The sequence below is a fragment of the Phoca vitulina genome, unplaced genomic scaffold (assembly GCF_004348235.1).
Source record: "Phoca vitulina isolate PV1807 unplaced genomic scaffold, GSC_HSeal_1.0 scaffold60, whole genome shotgun sequence".
In the NCBI taxonomy this organism is placed as follows: domain Eukaryota; kingdom Metazoa; phylum Chordata; class Mammalia; order Carnivora; family Phocidae; genus Phoca; species Phoca vitulina.
In genome coordinates this window covers 4,135,808-4,160,760 of record NW_022589763.1, presented here as the reverse complement: position 1 = coordinate 4,160,760, position 24,953 = coordinate 4,135,808, and positions in this window count along the sequence as shown.

Sequence of the window (24,953 nt, the reverse complement as noted above, 5' to 3'; positions counted from 1 at the left end):
CATTGTCTCAGAGCTGCAGAGGCAAACTGATATTCTAGGAGCTACAAATGACTGAGGTTTCTGAAAAGGAGCACTGCTGAGTTTTTTAAATTAAAACAGCAACCCCTCTACCAAGTGCATAAGGACACTGTATTAGAATGCTTTGAGATGTTTTTCAAGTGTGAGATAATGGATACTCCAGCCTGATCGCTATCAGCCCCCTTGGTATCGCGGAGGTGACATTTCACTGGATGAACTCATTTGGGGCCAATGTGGGAGCTGGAGAACTTCTCAGGGATCTCTATGGTGGGTTCCTGTTATTAACAGGGCCATTATTGAAATGCGGTGCACGACCTTACATTTGCAGAGGAAAGAGAGAATTACAATAGTAATAGGCATGCACAAGAAATTCTTTCCATTGTTAAAAGTCTTACCCTTAGGGACATCTTTGGTGGTCCTTTAGCTTTATCAAATTGGGTACAAATAAAATTTAATCTTGGAATGAGGAAGCTGGAATAGTTTACAAGCAATTCTCTAAAACAAGTATCTTTAACTGTTAGGGAGACAATCCCTTCTCTCCCTAGTAAAAAGACAAACTGTGTGAAGAAGCAGTGTCCATCCCACAACAAGAGAGGTTTAATTATTTATTTTCCAGATGGGAGAACGCTAATTACTGAGTTATGCTTTGGGAGGATATGCCAATGCAGCATTTTGCCAAAAAGACCTTACTTGAAAAACCAGTTCCATGTAGGTGACCAACCAGCCCCGGATTGGGAAGTTCACAGGACGTAGGACTTTTAGTTCTAAAATTGGGGCAGGAGTTGGCAAACCAGGATGAGCTGACCACAATAATGGAATTGGGAATAGTGGGATGACCCTGCCAAGGTTTCAATGGTCGGACACATCAGAGAAATTCTGGCGTAGATGCGGTCCAACCTTTGTTTTCCCTGTAGTCACAGCATGTTTTTTGGGGTGCTCCATACTACCAAGTACTAGAAGCTAAAATCCTTCTCAGAGGGTGGCAAGGTTATCAAATCTAGCCCAACTTCTATCCGTCTTGGAACATCGAGACTGACTCAACATTTTATTGTAAAACCCCCTTGATGATAAGGACTTTAAAGAGCAGATGAAGGAGCAAGTATGCGGAGAAAAAAAGAGGGTATATCAATATGTCTAATGAAGCCATAGTAAGATTATTTGTAAAGGCATGCATCTTTTTCTTTACTGTTCTCTTTCCAAGGCTTGACATTTGGGCTGGGTCATTCTTGATCGGCAGGGGAGGCGGCCGGCGGTGGGGGGGTGGGGTCCTAGGCACTGTGGGATTTTGAGCAGCCTTCCAGGCCACTCCTCACTAAATGTCAGTTGTACCCCCCAGTTTGTTACAACCAAAAATGTCCCCTAAGGAGCACACTCACTATCAATTATAACTGATCATCTACTTGGGTCCATCTAAAAAACTGGCTCTCCACAAATAGAAAAAGCAACGTCAGGAGGTGCGCCCTCAGTAAACTAAATCTGCACTAGGACGTCGTCCTTGGTCTCCACCCAGTGATGGGCAGCTTCCTGAAGGATGCAATGCAATCTTTGAAAAACTGGAGTCCCTCCCATCATCCCTGTGCAGTATTTCAGTGAAGAGCAGGCCCTTTGGCTGATGCACTGTTCAAAACCTGGAAGGCACAGACACTGGTGCTCCACCCAACACCTGGCGTCTTGATAGGACTCTATCAGATCATTAACTCAGCTCTCACAGACACAATTCAGGAAGGAAAAGAACAAGCAAATACTTGTTCTGTTTGCTCTCAAAAACTGCTAATTGTCACCCTGACTACCTCCTAGAAGCACTTAGGTGTGTGAGAGATGATGTTCAACCCAGGTGTTCTCACCCTTTATCCTTCTCTTCCCCTGCTTCCATTTTGCCCTCCCACAACTTTCAATTTGTCAATTAAAACCAAAAGCGGCGCACACAGACACACACACAGACATTTAAAAATCTGGCAATTGCTCCTGGACTCATTAATACAATAATAAGATTCCCTGGGTTTGGGACGGGGTTTGTCAACCTCAGCAGTACTGATATTTGCGGTTGGATAATCCTCTGTTGTGGGGACAGTCCTGTGCATTGTAGGATATTTAGAGCATCCCCAGACTCTACCCAGTAGATGCTAATTGGGTTGTTGCAACCCCAAATGTCTCCTGACGTTACCAAGTGTCCCTGGGAAGTCGAATCACTCCAGAATACCACTAGTTTAGGGGATGAAGATGAACAGAAAATGAAGGACAGTGATGTGAGACGCATTTAGGAAGGACTCTAAAGGGAACGTTAAAAATACTTATGCCAGGTCCCACCCTTGGAGGCTTGGAACTAATTGGTATGGGGTTCAGCTTGGGCACGGGGTTTTCATAAAAGCGTCCCAGGTGATTCTAATGTGCAGACAGGGTTGAGCGCTACCAATCCAGAAAGACAGTCAGGACCGGAGTTCAAACGAAGCTTCACAAAATTCCTCAGCAATCAATACACAGGGTGCTGGCACATCCCATTGGGCAGATATCAGTTCTACAAACTGTGCACGTTTCTAAATGAGTGTCTCAGAGCTCTTTTGTGTACTGGCTAAAGGGCAGGATGTGTGCTGGGCAATCAGAAAGCGAGCTCATCAGCCATTCTCAGCACCTTCAGTTTCTAGAATTTTCTGAGATTTTCTAGGGTCATTTTGGAATCCTCCCCTGCTCTCCCACCCCATGTCCAATCTAGTAAACCTTCAAAATATGTCCAGAATATGACTCCTTCTCACGACCCCCACCACTGCCCTTCTAGAAACTTCCACCATTGTGTCTTTCAGGATAATAATAATAGTTATTATGATATAATAATAATATAACATGATATTAATGTCAACGTTATCATTGTGTGATTCAGCACTGGTATCACTACCCCAACTACCCCGCCAAGGCTATCCTAAACCTAGCTGCCAAAATCATCTTTTTAAACTACAGGATAAATTGTGGGACGCCTGGGTGGTCAGTCAGTGAAGCATCTGTCTTTGGCTCAGGTCATGATCTCAGGGTCCTGGGATCGAGTCCCGCATCAGGCTCCCTGCTCAGTGAAGAGTCTTCTTCTCCCTCTCCTTTTGTCCCTCTTCCCTGCTCATGTGCTCTCTCACTCTCTCTCTCTCAAATAAATAAAATGTTTTTTAAAAAATAAATAAAATACAGGATAAATTGTGTCAATCCCCCCAACAGATCTTCTCTCAGCATAAAATCTGAGAACCTCACAGTGATGTACAAGGTCCTATATGATGGGTCCCCACCCCCACCTCCCCGGTCCCATCTCCTACTACACTTGCTTACTCACTCTGGGCTTCTAGATGTTTCTAGAGCATTCCAGGCAAGCTCTTCTGTCACTTCCTGCTTACTCTGCCTGGAAATCTCGTCCTGCTATTTGTAATGCTCTCCCCTCCTCCTGGAGGTCTTTGCTTAAAAATGTTACCTGCCCAGAGAGGCCTTCCCTCACCATTTTAAGTAAAATTGCAACCCCGCAGCAATCCTTATGTCCCCTCTAATTTTCTTCATTGTATTTCTTGCCGCCTGAATTTGTTTCTTATGACCTCAGTAACAAATCACCACAAACTGGGGTGGCGGTGGGGGTATGTTAAAACCAACAGAGATTTATTATCTCACACTTCAGAAGGCTAGAAGGCTGAGATCCAGGCAGGGCAGGGCTGCTGAGATCCACGCAGGGCAGGGCCGAGCTCCCTCCGGAGGCTCCAGGGGAGGGTCCTTCCTGCCTCTTCCAGCTTCTTCTGTGAGTTAATGATCTGATAGAGTCCTATCAAGACGCCAGGTGTTGGGTGGAGCACCAGTGTCTGTGCCTTCCAGGTTTTGAACAGTGCATCAGCCAAAGGGCCTGCTCTTCACTGAAATACTGCACAGGGATGATGGGAGGGACTCCAGTTTTTCAAACTCCAGGCATCCCTAGGGGGTGTCTCCCCATCCCTCCAATTTTCAAGACCACTATCTTCAAGTCTCTCTCCTCTGTATTCACATTATCTTTTTTCCTATGTGTATAAATCTCCCTCTGCCTCCCTCTTTTAAGGATCCATGTAATACATATAGGGCACATGTGGATAATCCAGGACAGTCTCTCCAATTCAGTTTAACCTTTAATTTAGTCACAATTTCAAAAACCCTATTTCCATATAAAGCATTGTTCACAGGATCCAGGAATTAGGCCCTGGTTTCTTGAGGGGATAGGCATTATTCCGATCACTCTACCACCTGCTTATTTTTCATGTTATTTGTTTATTCTGTCTTCCATCCACACACTGTGATATAAAATCCACTGTGCTCAAAGTATTTTTTTCATTTCATCCTCTATTGCTGCATTCTCCTTCTAGAATATCATAAAAAGTCAATCAATAATGCCTGTTCTAAGACTCTCTGGATTGGCAGGAGGAGGAATCAGAATACGGGATGGAAGAGTTAACAGCTGAGAATTTTATAGCATTTAGAAAAGAACACAGCTACGACTCCCACACGGATCCATAGAAAGAAATCTGCTCCAGACCTATGCCTCCAAGCTGCAACATGCCAAAGACAAAGACGAGGAAAAGGCCAAAAAGAAGGGAAATCCAGTGTATCATTCCCAACCAGTGTAGGGAAACATCCAAAGGGAGGAACTTCAGTCCATGCAAAGAGCAAGCAAGATGGCGGGAAAAACAGTCATTTGTTATTAAAAGAAGATCAAGTGGTAGTCATGTATGCATTATAAGCCAGCAGCAGAATGTGCATTAAGAGGAACTAACCTATCCACACGGCAACCTTCACACACACGGTGCTCATGGACGCGTTCTGGAATCCAACAGTACACAGTTTAAGAACAAAGAAGAGACTCTGTGTACTATGTGTGCACGTACGGGCTGCAATCATCAGATTTGTAAATGCAGTGTGAATGATCCTCTATCGTAAACGTATACAGCAATGCGTACAACCGATGAAAAACCAAAATCAAGACAGAGGCTAATGACACAGGGAAGACCATGGAGAAACCACAGAGGCATCCCGGCGCCCTTCCCTTGTGTCTGTTACATTGTATCTCTTTCTGTAGTAGATAGAGCACTCTATTAGACCCTGTTGGTTTTTATGTCTGAATTTATTTATACATAACATCTGTACCAAATAACTAAATAGACAAAGAACACGAGAAAGTGTACAAAAATATTTTTTTTATTTTTATGGAGGTTTTACCTTCTCTACTTTCAACATTTTTTTATTTTTTTTTAAATTTTTTTATTGTTATGTAAATCACCATACATTACATCATTAGTTTTTGATGTAGTGTTCCATGATTCATTGTTTGTGCATAACACCCAGTGCTCCATGCAGAACGTGCCCTCCTCAATACCCATCACCAGGCTAACCCATCCTCCCAACCCCCTCCCCTCTAGAACCCTCAGTTTTTGAATGACCCTGTATTGGTTTTTTTTTAAATCTGAAACAAACCTGTTCTCTTCACTTTGCAACGTCCGGGGGCCATTGACCACGGAAAGCGTCTGGACAACAGTGCAGCATGGACAGAACTGTGTCTGAGTGTGGATGGTGTCAGCGAAGCCTGCCTGAACCAGAAAGATACAGTTTTTTAGCCAACTGCAACCTTCCGTTAGTTGAAAAGAAGCCAGCCAGCTCTGAGTGTAATTGGCAGTCTGAGAACCATCAAATGCCGTCAAGAGCACAGAGAGAGTTCATAATACGAAGGCCAGCCCTGGACATCACTGGCTCCCAGAGCAAAGAGGATCACGCGTGAGAGCTTAAATAAATGTTTTGATGTACAGCAGGTCCAGTTCCTGGTACTTGAATGTTACGCGGCAAATTTGCTCCACCAGACATTCTGTATTAATATGATTAATTCCTTTGTAATGAGCTTGCCATGCACATTTCAGCTTTGTATTTATACACCCGCAGCACCGAGTCTCCGATTTCTGTTTCCTCTACGTGCACCTGATTGTCATCAATTCGGGGGAACTCAGGTAGCTATGGAGTGGCCCCCAAACACACGGTGTTGGCTAGCACCGAGCTGCGGCAACAGCCCAGGCAACATTCTTGAGGCAAGGTTTTTAAGCTCAGCTTTACAAGCATGGAAGCAGATCCAATTCCAGGGGAGGGAGAAATAGCTGTGAAGAGATTCTGGGGGCAGAAGAAGTGGCTTGCATTCTGAGAGCAATACGAAAATGCTCCCAGTGTTGTAGACATGCCCCGGAGCTGTGCCGTAGGTCAGATCCCTGCCGGGAGCACCATTTCTCTGCAGCCCAAGCCAGTCCCCGTGTGGTCCAAAGGCTGTGCGCCTTCGCCCCCTTGGTCTCATTTCCTACTGTTCTCCTCCAACACACCCACTGAATCCTGCCTCCTGGTGCCTGCTTTCCCACACCCAGCATTCCCAGCCCCCTTTCCCTGTTATTATGAACCTCCGGGCATGATTAGCCCAGCCCCGTTCAAGGGTGGGAGGGGACACTTGAGTCACACAGTTGTAACGCTCAATGTTTGGTTCCATCCGTATTCCTTCTCATTATCCTGCAACCTCTCCCCTGGTTTCTGCTCTTTACACCACCCTCAGGGATGCAATCTGACCGATCCTGATGCCGTCACCCTCTTGTGAAATGAGTATTTACGGTCAGTGCCGGGTGCTGATGGTAGCATCCTTTCCTGGCGCTGGACCACTAAGGCATGTTTAAAAGCAACCTGCAGCAAGGGAAAGAAAATGGTACTCAACAGCTAGACCTGTTTTGTAAACAAAATATATGATTAATGAAACTAACATGGGACAAATTTATCAGAGTCCTCAAGGTACAACTTTATTAATTCATTTATTCAGTTATGTTCTCAGACATTTTATTTGGAAAACTTTCTCCCTCCCTCCCTCCTTGAATCCTTCCCTCCCTCCCCCCTTCCTTCCCCCCTTCCTCCCTCCCTCCCTTCCTTCCCCCCTTCCTCCCTCCCTCCCTCCCTAACTTCCTTCCCCCTTCCTCCCTCCCTCCCTTCCTTCCCCCTTCCTCCCTCCCTCCCTTCCCCCCTCCTTCCTCCCTCCCTCCCTCCCTCCCTTCCTTCCTTTTTTCCTTCCTTCCTCCTTCCTTCCCTCCTTCATTCCTTCCCTCCTTCCTTCCTCCTTCCTTCCTTCCTTCCTTCCCTCCCTCCCTCCTTCCTTCTCCCCTTCCTTCCTTCTTTCCCCCCTTCCTACCTTCCTTCCTTCCTTCCTTCCATCTTCTCTATTTCTTCCATCTTCTCTCTCTCTCTTTCTCTCCCCCTTCTTGACCTTCTCTTGGGGGAATCAGAGATTCCTACTTTGAATTTATCAATTCATCTAGTTTTTCATTTTGTAAGCCATCTACTTGATGTGTTAACATTATTTCTTTTGCTATGTGAAGGATTATTTTCCCATCTTTGAAAAAAGTATGTCCTCATCATCTATCACATGAGTAGACGTTCTTCCAAAAATCTTAACATTTACATTCTGTCTTGCACTGGTACTTATCACCATTACACAGACTTCATTCTATAGTTAAACAGATCCCCCATTTCCTACCTCTTTTTTCATGGCTTATCGCTTCCTTAGTTTGTTTTTTTTTTTTTTAATTTTGATTAATCTAACATTTCACTGGAGCCCGTCTCCAAATGCTTATTTATTTCCAGGAAGACTTATGAGTAATATGTTTTCAGTGTCCTTGCCCATCAATGCAAATCTCTCTCAGCAGGTTTTGTATGGGGGTGACATTTCCCGAAGTGTGTGTTTTATGACCATCTCCATGTGAGTAGAAGGAAATGTAAATCATGCTAGGATTTACTTTAGAGTATATTTGTTAACCTATGTACCAGAGATAATGTTGTGACACATGGCCATAAATATCTAAATTCCTACATGTTGTTAAAATCTGTCATCTTAAGCATGATGTTCAACGATCCTACTTCTCTGAAGAAGGAGGGTGACACTGAGCCAGTGAGAGATAAGCCCTCATTTGCAGCGGGCAGAAGGGGAAAAGGAGAACTGTCTGGGCTTCATCACACGTTGGGGCAAATCCCATCCATCCTCTAGGGATGATATCCTGGTTCTCTCAGCTATTACTGGATGGCATCCTTACTGGGAGAACACACGTGTGCCGGGATTCACAGCAATCCATGGCCACATCACTGGGGACCCACCACAGGGGACTGAACAAGAAACATCTGCAGACCATGGGCGTGCAATGAAAAATAGGGGCAAGGACAGCTTGTCTCATTTTCTTCTGCTGTCCATTTGTTTATTTAAAAGTAAAACTTTCCACTTTTTCTTTTTTTTTAAGATTTTTTATTTATTTATTTGAGAGAGAAAGAGACAAAGAGCAAGAGTGCAGGAGCAAGGGGAGAGGCAGAGGGAGACGGAGAAGCAGACTCCCAGGACCCTGGGATCATGACCTGAGCTGAAGGCAGACGCTTAACCGACCAAGCCACCCAGGCGCTCCAAAACTTTTCCCTTTTCCAAGCGCCTGGTGTTGAGAATGGTCCATTTTGTCAGATCCCAGAGTTATGTCAATTAAAATAGACTTTTTGAAGTCCCTTTCATAGCTGTGATCCATGTAGATGAACTGTGTTTGCGGTGGTGGATGGTAGGGGATCTTTCATGTAACAGACATTTCCTCAAGATTTTATGGAGTGAGATCTAGAAACCGAACGGTTAAGCAACTCTGCGTAAAAGGGTGATTCTTACATTAATTTAGAACACTCTTTAATGAATGAATCATTAAACTATAGCAACTGCAAGATCAAATGGAGTTAAACGTAAGTCCTGAAGTCACATAATTACTTCAGCCCCGCGGGATTTCCTTCTCTAAAACTTCAGTTATTTTATTTCACTTTTTTTTTTTTTTGTGGCAGATGGATGGTTTCTTATGCATGTTTTTGTGCTTTTTTTCCCTCAAATGTCATGAAAATGTCATGAAAAAAACAAAGGGGAGATGAAAACGATAGAGCATTGGTTTGCAAACAGCAAATATTCGTAAGTTTTGTGCAGTGTAAGTTTATCCATTTTCGTAAATGCATAATGAGATGGTTTCATTATTCCTTGACCTTTCAAGGTTTGAATGTATCCACTTTGTTCTCTGAGATATTGTAACTCAGGAAACGTCTTTTTGGAGAGAATGCTAAAATGGTGCCTTTTTAGTCTTCACCATGGGGAGTAACTTCTGACATTTTTGCACATTAAATTACATTACATGTGAAGTTGCTTTTATTTGAGGTTGTTATGTTTAGATAGGGTGGCTTAATGGGAGTAAAAATGTAAGGGAAACAATTAAAATACAAGAAAAAAAAGGCTATCCTGGGGTGGGTGTGGGGAGCCACAGATTTCCTTCAATTTTCAATTAAATTTGCCATCAACATGTTTTGTTAAACCCAATCAACCTAGCTTCTTAAATTAAGAAAAAAACATGAAGTATTGCAGACTCATCGGGAGAGTCTGAAAAATTCCCCTTTCCACAGCCTTGAAAACACTTGGCTTATCTTGACGTTTGTTAAAACCATTTAATTGGTATCAAATAGTAGCTCCCTATTATTTAAAGGCATGCTTTCTTAATTTTGGGGGTTTGAGCACATTTTCTTAATGTTTTTAGTTATTCAGCCTCCTTTACCATAAATTACCTTTTCATACTAGTTTGATCATTGCCTTCTTAAGTGTTGTTTCCTTTTTGATGTGTAGGACTGCTACACGCAGCCGGGAACTAATCCATTTTGGGTTTCATCCCACTTTCTTGTAGTTGTTCCGACATTCTGAAGTTTTTTTTCATTTGTCAGATTTTTAAAATAGTGTGATGGAGGGATCTGTCATCATTCTCCACCACATCTGTACACAGAATGTGCTGACCCCCTGTGTGGAGTAGATTGTCCATCAGCCCCTCCCCGCCCCATCATTCTGCAATGAGGTTTTGCTATATTACCACTTTCTTTAGATGCTTCATCTATTCCCTACCCCCTCTATTCTGTTCCTTTAGTCAATATGACTGTCCAGGGTCACACTATTTTAATCACTACAATCTTTCTAATGTCATATATTGTAACAAATTACATTATTCTAACTCTTTTGTCTTTATTATTCTTCTTCCAAATGCTCTTGGACACTTACCTTCCACAAGAACCAACTTCTCCAGTTTAAAGAAATCCTCTATTAAGATTTGGCAGATGATTTGCATTGAATTTATAGTTCACTTTGAGGATAATCAACATCTTTAAAGATACTGCATCTTCCCTTTAGTGAACAAAGGAAATCTGTTCATTTGTTACGTCTTCTTTCATGTTCTTCACAAAGTTGTTTGTTTCTCTCCATAGTGGGCTTTCTTTTTTTTTTTTAATTTTATTATGTTATGTTAGTCACCATACATTACATCATTAGTTTTTTTTGTTTTGTTTTTAATTTTATTATATTATGTTAGTCACCATACAATACATCATTAGTTTTTGATGTGGTGATCCACGATCCATTGTTTTCGTATAACACCCAATGCTCCATGCAGTACGTGCCCTCCTTAATACCCATCACCAGGCTAACCAATCCCCCCTCCCCCCTCCCCTCTAAAACCCTGTTTGTTTCTCAGAGTCCATAGTCTCTCATGGTTCCTCTCTCCCTCCAATCCCCCCCCCATTTTTCCCTTCCTTCTCCTAATGTCCTCCATGTTATTCCTTATGTTCCACAAATAAGTGAAACCATATGATAATTGACTTTCTCTGCTTGACTTATTTCGCTTAGCATAATCTCCTCCAGTCCCATCCATGTTGATGTAAAAGTTGGGTATTCATCTTTTCTGATGGCTGAGTAATACTCCATTGTATATATGGACCACATCTTCTTTATCCATTCATCTGTTGAAGGGCACCTCAGCTCTTTCCACAGTTTGGCTATTGCGGACATTGCTGCTATGAACATTGGGGTGCATGTGGCCCTTCTTTTCACTACATCTGTGTCTTTGGGATAAATACCCAGCAGTGCAATTGCTGGGTCATAGGGTAGCTCTATTTTTAAATTTTTGAGGAACCTCCACACTGTTTTCCAAAGTGGCTGTACCAACTTGCATTCCCACCAACAGTGTAAGAGGGTTCCCCTTTCTCCACAACCTCTCCAACATTTGCGGTTTCTTTCCCTGTCCATTTTTGCCATTCTAACTGGTGTAAGGTGGTATCTCACTGTGGTTTTGATTTGAATTTTCCTGCTGGCTAATGATGATGAACATTTTTTCATGTGTCTGTTAGCCATTTGTATGTCTTCTTCAGAGAAGTGTCTTTTCATATCTTCTGCCCACTTTTTGACTTGATTATTTGTTTTTTGGGTGTTGAGTTTGAGAAGTTCTTTATAGATCTTGAATACCAGCCCTTTATCTGTAGTGTCATTTGCAAATATCTTCTCCCATTCTGTGGGTTGCCTCTTTGTTTTGTTGACTGTTTCCTTTGCTGTGCAGAAGCTTTTTATCTTGATGAAGTCCCAAAAGTTCATTTTTGCTTTTGTTTCACTAGCTTTTGGAGATGTATCTTGAAAGAAGTTGCTGTGGCCGATGTCAAAGAGGTTACTGCCTATGTTCTCCCCTAGGATTTTGATGGATTCCTGTCTCACATTGAGGTCTTTCATCCACTCTGAGTTTATCTTTGTGAAAGGTGTTAGAGAATGGTCGAGTTTCATTCTTCTGCATGTGGCTGTCCAATTTTCCCAGCACCATTTATTGAAGAGACTGTCTTTTTTCCATTGCATGTTTTTTCCTGCTTTGTCAAAGATTATTTGACCATAGAGTTGAGGGTCCATTTCTGGGCTCTCTATTCTGTTCCATTGGTCTATGTGTCTGTTTTTGTGCCAGTACCATGCTGTCTTGGTGATCACTGCTTTGTAATATAGCTTGAAATCGGGCAACGTGATGCCCCCAGCTTTGTTTTTCTTTTTCAACATCTCCTTGGCGATTCGGGGTCTTTTCTGATTCCATACAAATTTTAGGATTGTTTGTTCCAGCACTTTGAAAAATGTCATTGGAATTTTGATCGGGGTGGCATTGAAGGTATAGATTGCTCTGGGTAGCATAGACATTTTAACAATGTTTATTCTTCCGATCCATGAGCATGGAATATTTTTCCATCTTTTTGTGTCTTCTTCAATTTCTTTCATGAGTGTTCTGTAGTTCCTAGAGTATAGATCCTTTACCTCTTTGATTAGGTTTATTCTGAGGTATCTTATGGTTTTTGGTGCTATTGTAAATGGAATCGTCTCTTTAATTTCTCTTTCTACAGTTGCGTTGTTAGTGTATAAGAAAGCAACTGATTTCTGTGCATTGATTTTGTATCCTGCCACATTACTGAATTGCTGGATGAGTTCTAGTAATTTGGGGGTGGAGTCTTTTGGGTTTTCCACATAAAGTATCATGTCATCTGCAAAAAGAGAGAGTTTGACTTCTTCTTTGCCAATTTGAATACCTTTTATTTCTTTTTGTTGTCTGATTGCTGTTGCTAGGACTTCTAGTACTATGTTGAACAACAGTGGTGAGAGGGGGCACCCTTGACGTGTTCCTGATCCTAAGGGAAAGGCTCTCAGCTTTTCCCCATTGAGGATGATATTCGCTGTGGGTTTTTCATAGATGGATTTTATGAGCTTGAGGAATGTTCCCTCTATCCCTATACTCTGAAGAGTTTTAATCAGGAAAGGATGTTGTATTTTGTCAAATGCTTTTTCTGCATCAATTGAGAGGACCATATGGTTCTTCTCCCTCCTCTTATTAATGTGTTCTATCACATTGATTGATTTGCGAATGTTGAACCACGCTTGCATCCCGGGGATAAATCCCACTTGGTCGTGGTGGATGATCCTTTTAATGTATTGTTGGATCCTATTAGCTAGGATTTTGTTGAGGATTTTGGAATCCATATTCATCAGGGATATCGGTCTGAAATTCTCCTTTTTGATGGGGTCTTTGCCTGGTTTGGGGATTAAGGTAATGCTGGCCTCATAGAATGAGTTTGGAAGTTTTCCTTCTGTTTCTGTTTTTTGAAACAGCCTCAGTAGAATAGGTATTATTTCTTCTTTGAATGTTTGGTAGAATTCCCCAGGGAATCCATCAGGCCCTGGACTCTTTGTTTTTTGGGAGGTTTTTGATCACTGCTTCAATCTCGTTACTGGTTATTGGCCTATTCAGGTTGTCAATTTCTTCCTGTTTCAGTCTTGGCAGCTTATAGGTTTCCAGGAAGGCCTCCATTTCATCCAGATTGCTCAGTTTATTGGCATATAGTTGTTGATAATAATTTCTAATAATTGTTTCTATTTCCTTGGTGTTAGTGGTGATCTCTCCCCTTTCATTCATAATTTTATTAATTTGGGTCCTTTCTCTCTTCTTTTGGATAAGTCTGGCCAGTGGTTTATCAGTCTTATTAATTCTTTCAAAGAATCAACTTCTAGTTTCACTGATCTGATCTACTGTGTTTCTGGTTTCTAATTCCTTGATTTCTGCTCTAATTTTAATTATTTCTCTTCTAATGCGTGGCTTAGGCGTTGTTTGTTGCTTTTTCTCTAGTTCTTTAAGGTGTAGAGTTAGTTGGTGAATTCGGGATTTTTCTATTTTTTTGAGTGAGGCTTGGATGGCTATGTATTTCCCCCTTAGGACTGCCTTTGCAGTATCCCATAGGTTTTGGACCGACGTGTTTTCGTTCTCATTGATTTCCATGAATTGTTTAAGTTCTTCTTTGATTTCTTGGTTGACCCAAACATTCTTGAGCAGAGTGGTCCTTAGCTTCCAAGTGTTTGAATTTCTGCCAAATTTTTTCTTGTGATTGAGTTCCAGTTTTAGAGCACTGTGGTCTGAGAATATGCAGGGAATAATCTCAATCTTTTGGTATCGATTGAGACCTGATTTGTGACCCAGTATATGGTCTATTCTGGAGAAAGTTCCATGTGCGCTCGAGAAGAATGAGTATTCTGTTGTTTTAGGGTGGAATGTTCTGTAAATATCTATGAGGTCCATCTGGTCCAATGTATCGTTCAAAGCTCTTGTTTCCTTGTTGATTTTCTGCTTAGATGATCTGTCCATTGCTGAGAGTGGAGTATTGAGGTCTCCTACAATTAACGTATTGTTATCAATATGACTCTTTATTTTGGTTAACAGTTGGCTTATGTAGATGGTTGCTCCCATATTGGGGGCATAGATATTTACAATTGTTAGATCTTCTTGTTGGATAGACCTTTTAAGAATGATATAGTGTCCTTCTGTGTCTCTTATTACAGACTTTAGTTTAAAATCTAATTTGTCTGATATAAGAATTGCTACCCCAGCTTTCTTTTGAGGTCTGCTGGCATGGAAGATAGATCTCCATCCCCTCACTTTCAGTCTGGATGTATCTTTAGGTTCAAAATGAGTCTCTTGTAGACAGCATATGGATGGGTCCTGTCTTTTTATCCAATCTGCAACCCTGTGCCGTTTTATGGGAGCGTTTAGGCCATTCACGTTGAGAGTGATTATTGAAAGATATGAATTAATTGTCATCATGTTGCCTGTGAAGACGTTGTTTTTATAGATTGTCCCTGTAAATTTCTGTTGTAGATCACTCTTGGGATCTTTCTCCTTTTATAGAACCCCCCTTAATATTTCTTGCAGGGCCGGCTTAGTGGTCACATATTCTTTCAACTTCTGCCGGTCGTGGAAGCTCTGCATCTCTCCATCCATTCTAAGTGAAAGCCTTGCCAGATAAAGTATTCTTGGCTGCATGTTCTTCTCGTTTAGTACCCTGAATATGTCTTGCCAGGCCTTTCTGGCTTGCCAGGTCTCTGTGGATAGGTCTGACGTTATTCTGATGTTCCTCCCTCTGTACGTAAGGAATCTCTTCCCCCTAACTGCCCTTAAGATTGTTTCCTTGGTTCTAAGATTTGCAAGTTTTACTATTACATGCCGGGGTGTTGGCCTGTTTTCCTTGATCTTAGGAGGGGTCCTCTCTGCCTCTAGGACTCGAATGTTTGTTTCATTCCCCAGATTAGGGAAGTTCTCAGCTACGATTTGCTCAAATACATCTTCCAGCCCTCTCTCTCTCTCCACTCCCTCCGGGATTCCAATTATTCTGACATTGGAACGCCTCATGGTGTCACTTATTTCTCTGATTCTATTTTCATGGATTCTGAGTTGTTTTTCCCTGGCCTCCGCTTTTCCCTTTTTATCTATTATACTGTCTTCCAGATCGCTTATTCTCTCTTCTGTCTCAGTTACCCTAGCTGTTATATTATCTAGATTGGATTGGATCTCATTGATAGCATTTTTAAGTTCTGCCAATTCACCTTTTATTTCTGCCCTTAGAGACTCTATGTTGCCATTAATTGATTTCTCCATTCTAGCCATTGTCTTCACAATTGCTGGCCTGAATTCCATCTCCAACATCTTGGTTATATCTGCATCCATTTGTAAATCTGCAGCATAAGTCATAATCTCTGAGTCTTTTCTGTTTTGGGGGCTCCTCCTCCTAGTCATTCTGTTGATGGGTGTTTGAGGGAATGTATAGAGTCCAAATTATTGACCAGAACCCAAGCAAGATGCACCTGTTTTCTTGGGACCTTAGGGTTGCTGGCCTCTTGTTTTCCCAGCCTGTCTTCTGCGGGAGGGGCCTGCCGCACTGTTACTCAGGCAACCCTGTTTGGGCGGAGTTGCCCTGCGCCCCTGTGGCGGGGGATGGGCTCAGTGGGAATCAGTCTTTGGGGCTTTTGTTCTCTGGCGCCTTTCCCTGGCGGCTTTCCGCGTCTCTTCCGCGAGTCAGAGCAGAAGAGACCGTTTCCAACCCTCTGCCTCAGAGCAGAGAGACCGCAGTCTGTTCTTCAGTGAGCTCTCCAGGCCACACTGTCTCCGTTTCTGTCCCTGCTGCTGTAAACTGCAGCGGCCTGGGGTGTGCGCCCCTCCGCAGCGCTCCCAGTCCTGCCTCCAGGTCGGGGCGCGTCTCTGCCCTTTGTGCTTCTAAAACCACCAGCCACTCCCAGTTCGCGTGCGTGCGACTCCGCCGCCGGGGGTCCTGTCCTGGGGGTTGCAGTTCACCCTCGGGACACAGCGCACCGGGTTTCCGCCTCGGAGGCTGCAGTTTGCGTGCGCGCGACCGTCGCTCCGGGTTTCTGTCTGGGGGGGCTGCGGTTCATGTGCGCGCGACCCCGCCGGTCTGGTCCCCCCCCCCCCCCGGGGGCTGCCCTAAAGTGCTTTCCCGCCGCTACCGGTCTGTGAATCTGTGCCCGTCCACAGCGTGCGAGGCTGTCACTCACCGGCGGTGTAGGATCCCCACGGCCAGGCACCCTCCCGCTGCCGTTTATCCTCCGATATCTGCCCGCGGAATCACGGCTCCCTGCTTCCTACCTCAAAACCAACTGCCTGCGATATTCTGTTTGTAGAGATGCAGATCTTCTTACATCTCAGGCTGGTTTCATGGGTGCTCAGAGTGGTCTGGGAGATATCCAGCTCAATTCCGGGGACCAGTTGAAATAGGGTCCCCTACTCCTCCGCCATCTTTCCCCCCTCCCCCCAAGGCCCATAGTGGGCTTTCATCTGTTAGGATAGGTATATTTTAGGTACTTTGTAGTTGAATTTTTGTATATTTTTAATATAATGCTTGCTAAGTGGTGTTTTTTTTTAATTATTTGTTGCTGGTATAAAGGAATGCAAATTCCTTTTTGCATATTGTTCTTGTATTTAACAACTTTGAGGAACTCTCTGCTTAATAGATTCCCTAAAGATTCTCCTGGATTTTCTTTGTAGATAATCATACCGTTTGTGCATAATGATAATTTTCTTTCGTCCCGTACTCTCTTCACACCCTTTGAACATTTTTCTCTAATTGCCTGGCTAGCCTGTCCAATGTTTGTTTCAGTGGGTAGTGTGTCTTGACTTTTATCCAATGATATTTATGTTACTGAATGTAGTTTACTGTTGGATTCATTGATTTATTAAACGCTCTTATTTAAATTATTATGTGGTTCATCAGGTCAGTGAGGAAAAACATTTCTTCCACCCACTTAGGTTCTGTACCCGAGGCAGTGCCAATGTGACCAACAAAGACAGATTAACGGGAGAAAAGACAAAATTTATTCACATTCACACACACACACATAGGAGCTCACAAAGAAAGTGGCTCAGAGAAGCAGCTAGAATTTAGAGTTTATATACTATCTTCATAGTGGGGGCAGGGGGAGAAAGGCAGGTATGGAGCTCCAAATAACATTTAGGAAAAATAAAGGAGTCTACATAAATAGGTTATATAGATTTGTGACAATGTTTGTTTCTGCGATTTCTCTTTGGTGTTAGGAGTCAATTTCCCCTGGTACAGGAAGTCTCTCTGGACGGGGAATTTATGGCAGTTGAAGTCTTTTGGAAGGTCCTGTTTTTAGGCAGAAGAAAATAGTTCCAGTGATGCCTTTCCTGCATCTGTTGATTTTCAAATGTCTTCAGCTCAAAATAACTTTTGTGCCTCGGTGGGATACCCTGGATCTCTTCAACCACGTTAATAAATTTAACTGCAAGCCACATTTTTATGTAAAGAACACACATGCCTCGGAGCCTCCATCTGGCCTTGGAGAGAAAGCCCTTCACTCTGTTCTAAGGATCGAGGTGAGTGTTCCTCTCTGGCTTCTGCCTCAGGGAGCCCAGTGGCTCCCTGACAGGTGTCTCCTGGTCTCAGTGCAAACCAGCCCTGCCCAGGTCCTGTTCCATTGTCCTCATGGCACAGATCCCCTTCTGATATTGCCATGCTCATTTTTTGTTGATGGGACTGTCTTGTGTCTGGTCTGCTCTCTCCTCCACAATACAGGTCCCATGAGATCCTCCTTTCCAGGTATCCCCCACACCTAGAGCAGTGCCCACCACCACCCCCCACACACAGCCGATGCTTGATGAAGAGTTCTTTCCTAAATACACGACGTGAGTCTCCCTGTGTTAGGTGCCTGCCAAAGGGAGGACTGAATCTTTTCTGCCATTACATTTTGTCTTCAGATGAGTATTGAGGTGTGTGTGCACCCAAGAACCTCCAATATGGTCTCATCATTCTGCCCTTTATTAGCAGCTGAGAACCATGCCCTGTGACCTTCAGACGTGACCAACGTGGTTTTCTACCCTCCGCTTTGCTGGGATTTTCTCCTTTTTCTGACCATCTGCAAACACGGGGGAAAATGGCCATGTATACATGTATATGTTTGGATCTCAGCCTTCCAGCCTGCAGAGCTGGGAGACCATGATTTCTGCTGTTTCAGCCGCCTGGTCGGTGGGACTTTATATGGTGGCCATAGCGGACTCAGCCTTCAGCAGAGTTCATCTCCTACGGTCTCAGGACTGAAGTCCCCACTTCCCCCCACAACAGGCTGTGACTTGGGGGCTGCTCTCTGCTCCAGGAAATGGTGCAAAGTGACTGAAGTCCATATCACTGATATTTTCTCCTACATAAGGTGAGGATAAACCCGTCCTTTTTATTCTGGAAATGACATGCTTCTGTGACTGTAAAAGGAAATCTACTGAAAAGCAAGGCAAATTCAGAGCCTCATGAAGTTGGACACAGGGAATCAAGGGTCACATGCAGTACATCCCACCGGTATCAGTGTCCGGACTTTCTCCTTGGCATGCACATCCTTTCCCTAGGGCCTGAGTAGAGAGTCCCTTGCTGAGGACACACAAGCCAGTCACCGCAGCGTGGTTCTGGCCTCTGCCGCGCGTATCCTCTCAAACAGCCCCTTTCACTTTTCATCAGCATTAGAGTAAATAACAGGAGCAGATATAAATGCCGCTGACACATCGTCTTTCAAGTGAGCTGATTTCCCATTCTGAGTAAGTGCACCAGTGAGCATGCCCTGATGCGCCTGATAGGTGAGTCTGCCCCTAAAATAGCGCGCGTGCTCAGACACGGTGGGGACGGCTCCTGGGGCGTGCCGCGAGCTCACGTGGCACTCTCCCCTAAAATAGTGCGCGTGCGCTCAGACACGGTGGGGACGGCTCCTGGGGCGTGCCGCGAGCTCACGTGGGACTCTCCCCTAAAATAGTGCGCGTGCGCTCAGACACGGTGGGGACGGCTCCTGGGGCGTGCCGCGGGCTCACGTGGGACTCTCCCCTAAAATAGCGCGCGTGCGCTCAGACACGGTGGGGACGGCTCCTGGGGCGTGCCACGGGCTCACGTGGGGCTCTCCCCTAGAATAGTGCACGTGTTCAGACACGGTGGGGCCGCCTCCTGGGGCAAGCTAGGAGCTCATGTGTGACTAGCAGAGAGATCCAGACATTTGATCGCGTTCGATTTGTGGACCTTGCTTCATTCCTTGGGTTTCATAAAGACACATGTCTGTGGACTCTCGCGCCTGTGGCCTCCCCCAGGGTCCTCTGTCACAGGTAGCTCAGACTGCCCGGTCCCACATTCTACTTTGGAATCTACTCTTAGCCAGGAGGAGACAAGTGCCAGGTGCGTGTGCTTCCCACGGCTTTGTGGGTAAGCCTGCCTCTCTGTGGGGTCCAGTCCTCAAAACCCTGGTTATCTGCCCTGACATGATTTCCTTGGTCCGACAACCATTTATTGAAGACATTCTATGAGCAAGGCAGTTTGCAGGAATTTCTACTCAGTCATGACTCAAACATGGATGGGCAGAGTCTACCTGGCGAATACTGCAAATCTTCCGTTTACCTAAAAAAACAAAAAACAAAACAAAAACCCACCTTATTGCCCCTTAGTGTCCCCCACTATTTCCTAGTCATGTTCCCCCAATCCACTACCCTTTTCCTTGTCTTGTTGGTTCTTCACAAATTTGCCATCCTTTGTTAAGAAATATGTGTATAAGCTCTCAGTACTAACCACTTCTTTGGGTCTTCCTTTTTCGTTTGAAATCTCCTGTATGCATGCAAAAATATTAGATAAAATTTATATGCTTTTGTCCTGGTCTTGGATCTTCTGTCAGCTTAATTCTTAGGACCTGTCACAAACCCTAAGAGGATAGAGAGAATGTTTTTCCTCCCTTATAACAGACAGACAATTGGATGTTATGTGGTCCATAGGAACGATGTGAAAGCACTGAGATGGGAAAATGACTGTGATCTATTGCTAAATTTTAAAAATATCAGCATCAACTCCTTTTTTTGTAAATAAATAAATATATATACATATGTAACGTAATATGCATATTATAATGTGTGGATAATACATGTATAAATATAATAAACATATTTCTATAAGGATATATATATGCACACTCAGACATATACACTACTACTGAATACATATATATATGTGTGTGTATATATATGTGAGTTATATATATGTCTGTAAATGGAATAGGCAAGCAGCCAATTTAGAACATCTAAGATCTGAGTAGGAACAGTGATATATTGAAAGAAAAATGAATTAAGCTTGCTTTGAAGACTCACTTACATTTTATTCTTAGAGGTCCCCTTTTTAGCTTTACTTTTATATGGTTTGCAATGCATGGTGAGCAACATATCTGGAAAAGATAGGTTCTGTCTATATCTCAGTCCATCTCTGTCTATCTACCTGCCTACCTGTCTCTGTGTGTCTCTATCTATGTATCTTTCTATCTACTGTCTATCTATCTGCCCATCTGTGTGTGTACATTTTTTGATGGTTAGCGCCGAATGGTTGAACTGTTGACAATCTAGATTTTTGCATTTTGTGTAATACACATAAAGTTCCGCTACGATCATAAGCCCTTTGAGACTCTGTGATCAGCCTTATTAGTTTGAAGTGATGACTTGTTCCCTGTTGAACTTTCTTCTTCTCTTTGTAATCTGGAAGACGCCTTTGCTGCACACTTCCCTGGACCCAGGGGGGTGCAGCAGACAATCTACACCCATCTACCTTTAGTGCACACCTGTCCCACCTCCCCAACAGGTGCAGAGAGAAAGGTGTATATATCCTGATGAGAGACAGGTTCATATTGATCTCTCCTGGGAGGTAACATTAAATGTAAGTTTTTTGAAACCGTGTCTTGACTCCAGACACTGCTTCTGGTGCAACACACAAAGCTAAACAACTAATAATCTCTCCACGAAGTTGTGAATCCCCAAGGGCCCACCATTGTCCTGATAGCAGGGATGTAAAGATGGACAGACCCAATTACTGGCTTCCAGGAGCTTGCATTCTTACACAGACCAGCCTTTCCTTCATGTTTCTTTCACAGGATTGCAAAGACCCAACCAACACTCGCCAGTTTGGGGCATCTGCCTCCGTAAAGGCTTTGGGGTTCCTGACCCTCTGGGGCTGCTCCAATTTCTCAGAGCTCTTGAGATGCCCTCGGTTGGGATGCAGTCCCTCTAGCAAAAACCATTCAGCGTGTCCCTCTTACTGCCTATTGCAGAGAGACGTGAACTCCATATCCTCGCTCAGATTTAAACTCTAATGATTTATATATTCCAAACAACAGTTCCCCATATTAGCACTAAAACTTGGTGCGCCAACTCCCCGCAATCCGGAGTCTGGCTGCCCACCCCTAGACTACTAGGCAGTGCATGGTTATTTTATGAGTCTGGAGGGCTGTTTAGACAGGAGCCAAAGCCAGCCAGAGAGGCGGAGTGCTGACTCAGGGAAAGCACTCAGGGCTGCTAACACTGTAGGTTAATAGTCTGGGGATGCGACAAAGGGGATCAGGTGGGAAAGCAGGATGTTTGGTCTGTGTGAGTCACCCAGGCCGCGAGAGCAGGGCATGCATGGGAGAAGCAGTATTTGCCGGCCTTGGGAGCACGGTGGGGAAGCGCTGATAAGCCATAGTGACTTGGCTAGGCGAAAGGCTTTGTCCATCCCAAATGGACCTGGCACTTGATATCGAGAGCACCCTTACGCCCTTCCTCAGTCCTCCAGCTGACCTTTCCTCCCTACAGGAACATCCCCCAAAACGGTGATACGTTCACTTGATCAGCACAAGCCCACGCATGGCATCCTTTTCTTGCCCTTCACGGGACAGGGTCAATGATGGACAAGCTCTATGCTCGGTAGAGGTTGACAGTGTGCAGTTTGGGGTGGACGAGGACACCACAGGGACGCCTCCCTTCTATGGGGAGAAGCCAGGACACACACACGGACTCACACTGGCTCCAGAGGAAATCAGACCACTGAAAATAATCATCAACCAAACAAAGAACACAGGCAGGAGTGCCTACCCTTGCATGGGGAGAGCAGAAGGTGGATCTTCCGTGGCTGCAGACCGCCACGGCCAACTCCTGCATCACTTGGAACCGCACATGTCACATCGACCCCAACAACCAGATGGTGCTAACGGTTCATTTTGTCGCACTTAATAATAATAATGCCAAGTGTCGCCTATTGAACGCTTGACACCAGTGGTTCCCCCTGGGTCCAGACAAAGCGGGAGCTGGGGCCGCTTGAGGGCATGGAACACCGGAGAGGTGACACCAGTGCATGAGGTGAAGAATGGATGAGCCTCACGGTAAAGACTCACTTACTTTATCCTGGGGACATGGGACGTCCTCAACTTCGTTTTAACCTTACATCATGTATCGTACACGTGTGAGCAGTGCTGTCCTGTGTGGGTCAGAGTCGGTGGCTCTGGTTCTGAGATTTTATGTGCCTGCAGCTGGAGCAGAGCTGGATCCAGTGGTGGTGACGATTCTATCATCAGTGTGGACAGACGATGACGTTGCTTAGCCAGATTCTGTGTATACTGTGTGCTAGGACTTCAAGTTCTTTTTTAAAAAAATGTCCATGGGACACCTGGGTGGCTCAGTCGGTTAAGCATCTGCGTTCGGTTCAGGTCATGATCTCAGGGTCCTGGGATTGAGCCCCACGTCGTGCTCCTTGCTCAGCGGGGAGTCTGCTTCTCCCTCTCCTCCCCACTCGTGCTCTCTCTTGCTATCTCTGTCTCTCTCGTTCTCTCTCAAATAAATAAATAAAATCTTTAAAAAAAAAAGTCCAGTTTCTCTACTTGTGCCTTGGGTTTGAGAAAATCAGGGAACTTTACGAGTGAAATGTATCTAAGAGCCTGCCGTAAAAGCCAATTGTCCAACAGATGATAGAAATATGTTGGCTCGTGGTCTGAGCGTAGGGTCCCGTCACGTTAAGGACCGCCCAGGGATGCCCAGCTCTGCTCGAGCAACATTTGTTGAGCTGTGCCCAGAGGGCATAACACCTCTGGATAATGCCATTTAGGGTTGGGAGTCTGTGACTAGTCCTTCTCCTGAGCCAGAGATAAAAGCTGCCCCCATGCTTTGGGTGACTCAGTCATGGTTGAGCAAAGGATTCCTTTGGTCTGGAGAATCAGGAAAGACTTTTCAAAGGAGATAGCCCGTAAACTGGGTCTTGATGGAGAAGTAGGACTTGGAGAGACAGAGAGAAGGGGAGGGAAAGGACATTTGAATTTGGAGCCTGTGCAGGCACCCGCAATTGTGTGGTGTCCCCAGGGCATCACGAGTGGATGACGAGTGGGGTTGGGGCACGAGGCACAATCAAGCAAAATGTTGGCAGGTGAGCCGGGGAGGCATGCAGAGCAGACCCTGGAAGATGCTGTGTGCCGTGTCAAGCAATGTGGGTTTTGTTTTGTAGGCAGTGCGCGGTCACTTAGTGATTTGAGTAGGGGAGTGACGTTCCCTAATCCTAATCTTTTAAGAGGATGATTCTAGCGAGGTTGGCAAAAGGCTTTGGAAGGATGTGCTCCTTTTCAGAGCTTCATGTCCCTTGAGCTGTGCTCATCTTGATAATGACTCTATGTCCAGGGTCATAGCTAAAAGAGTATAGACACCTGTACTAGGAGACTGAGAGTATAGAAACCTATGCATAGGACAGAGGGCAGAGAGTTGGCTGCACTGTGTGCAGTATTTGCCTCTGGATTTCTGGTGGGCTTCAGACTGAGTTAATTGGCCCTGATCTTTCACTCCTGCACAGTTTTGAGGATGTGTTAGGAAGATAGCATGGACAGGTAAAGCCCTTAGACAGATGAGGGACCCCTGGGACCCTGGCCCCAGCTTGCTCCTTGCTGCTTCTATTCATCCTCCCACACTCTTATGGGAATCCTGATCATAGACACATTGGCTCTAAGCTGACCATGACTGGAGAAGAACAGATAAACTCTTTATTTTCAAAGGTCATTTGATGTAATGATAAAGACTCATGAGAAGGACTTACTGTTTCCTTCCACGGTTAAGAGTCTAGTGATTCCACACAGAATCTGATAGTGATATCACTAATACTCTACAGGTGAATACCCAAATGCAGCTCATTTACATGTGCATTCCATTCCCTTAAAGCCCCCCAAGGGCACCACAGATGTCATCTCATTACCCTCCCTGGGACTTTTAGGAGCTCTATGGCTTACAGGCTAGGGAAACAAGAGGGAGACAGGCAGTGTCTGACCTCAGGCTACAAAGTCTATTTCTACTCTGGCAGAGAGGCGAGTCTTATTCTGGAATGTTCTCCCCACACAGTCTTTGTTGTCACACCGTGTGGGGGATAGAGGCTTCCGGAATGCTACCATAGGCAGTTGGCATGTCACAAGAACTCTTTCCAAGGGAGTGACCAAAAAAGATGACTCTCCATTCAGGAATGTGGAAACAGACTGGCCATTCTTTCCATAGGGCATCTGTCCACGGTTGGCCATGGTTCGAGTTACTAAATAATTCTAGGAATTCAACTTGTTTTGATGGGTGTGAAGTGCATTTTCAGGGTGAGGCAGCCATGATTGAAGGAAATCCCACTGGAGTTTTTTGGGTGTTTTGTTGTTGTTGTTTTGCTTTAGAGGAGACTGTCACAAATGAACAGTAAGGTGTTGAAGTTCCACTCAGATGGAGAAGCTACTATACACTGTGAGGATAGTGGTGGGTGTTTCTCCGGAGTCAGGTTGTAGAATCTACAAGGTTGTAGAATAAAGTGCCAGCTCCATAGGCGGGTTATCACATGGTGTTTGAGGCCCTGTTCCTTGTGACTGTAGGAAGCCATCCTGTGGCTGAGAAGGACTGACCCAGTCGCGGTTCTAGAGCATGCATTGCATG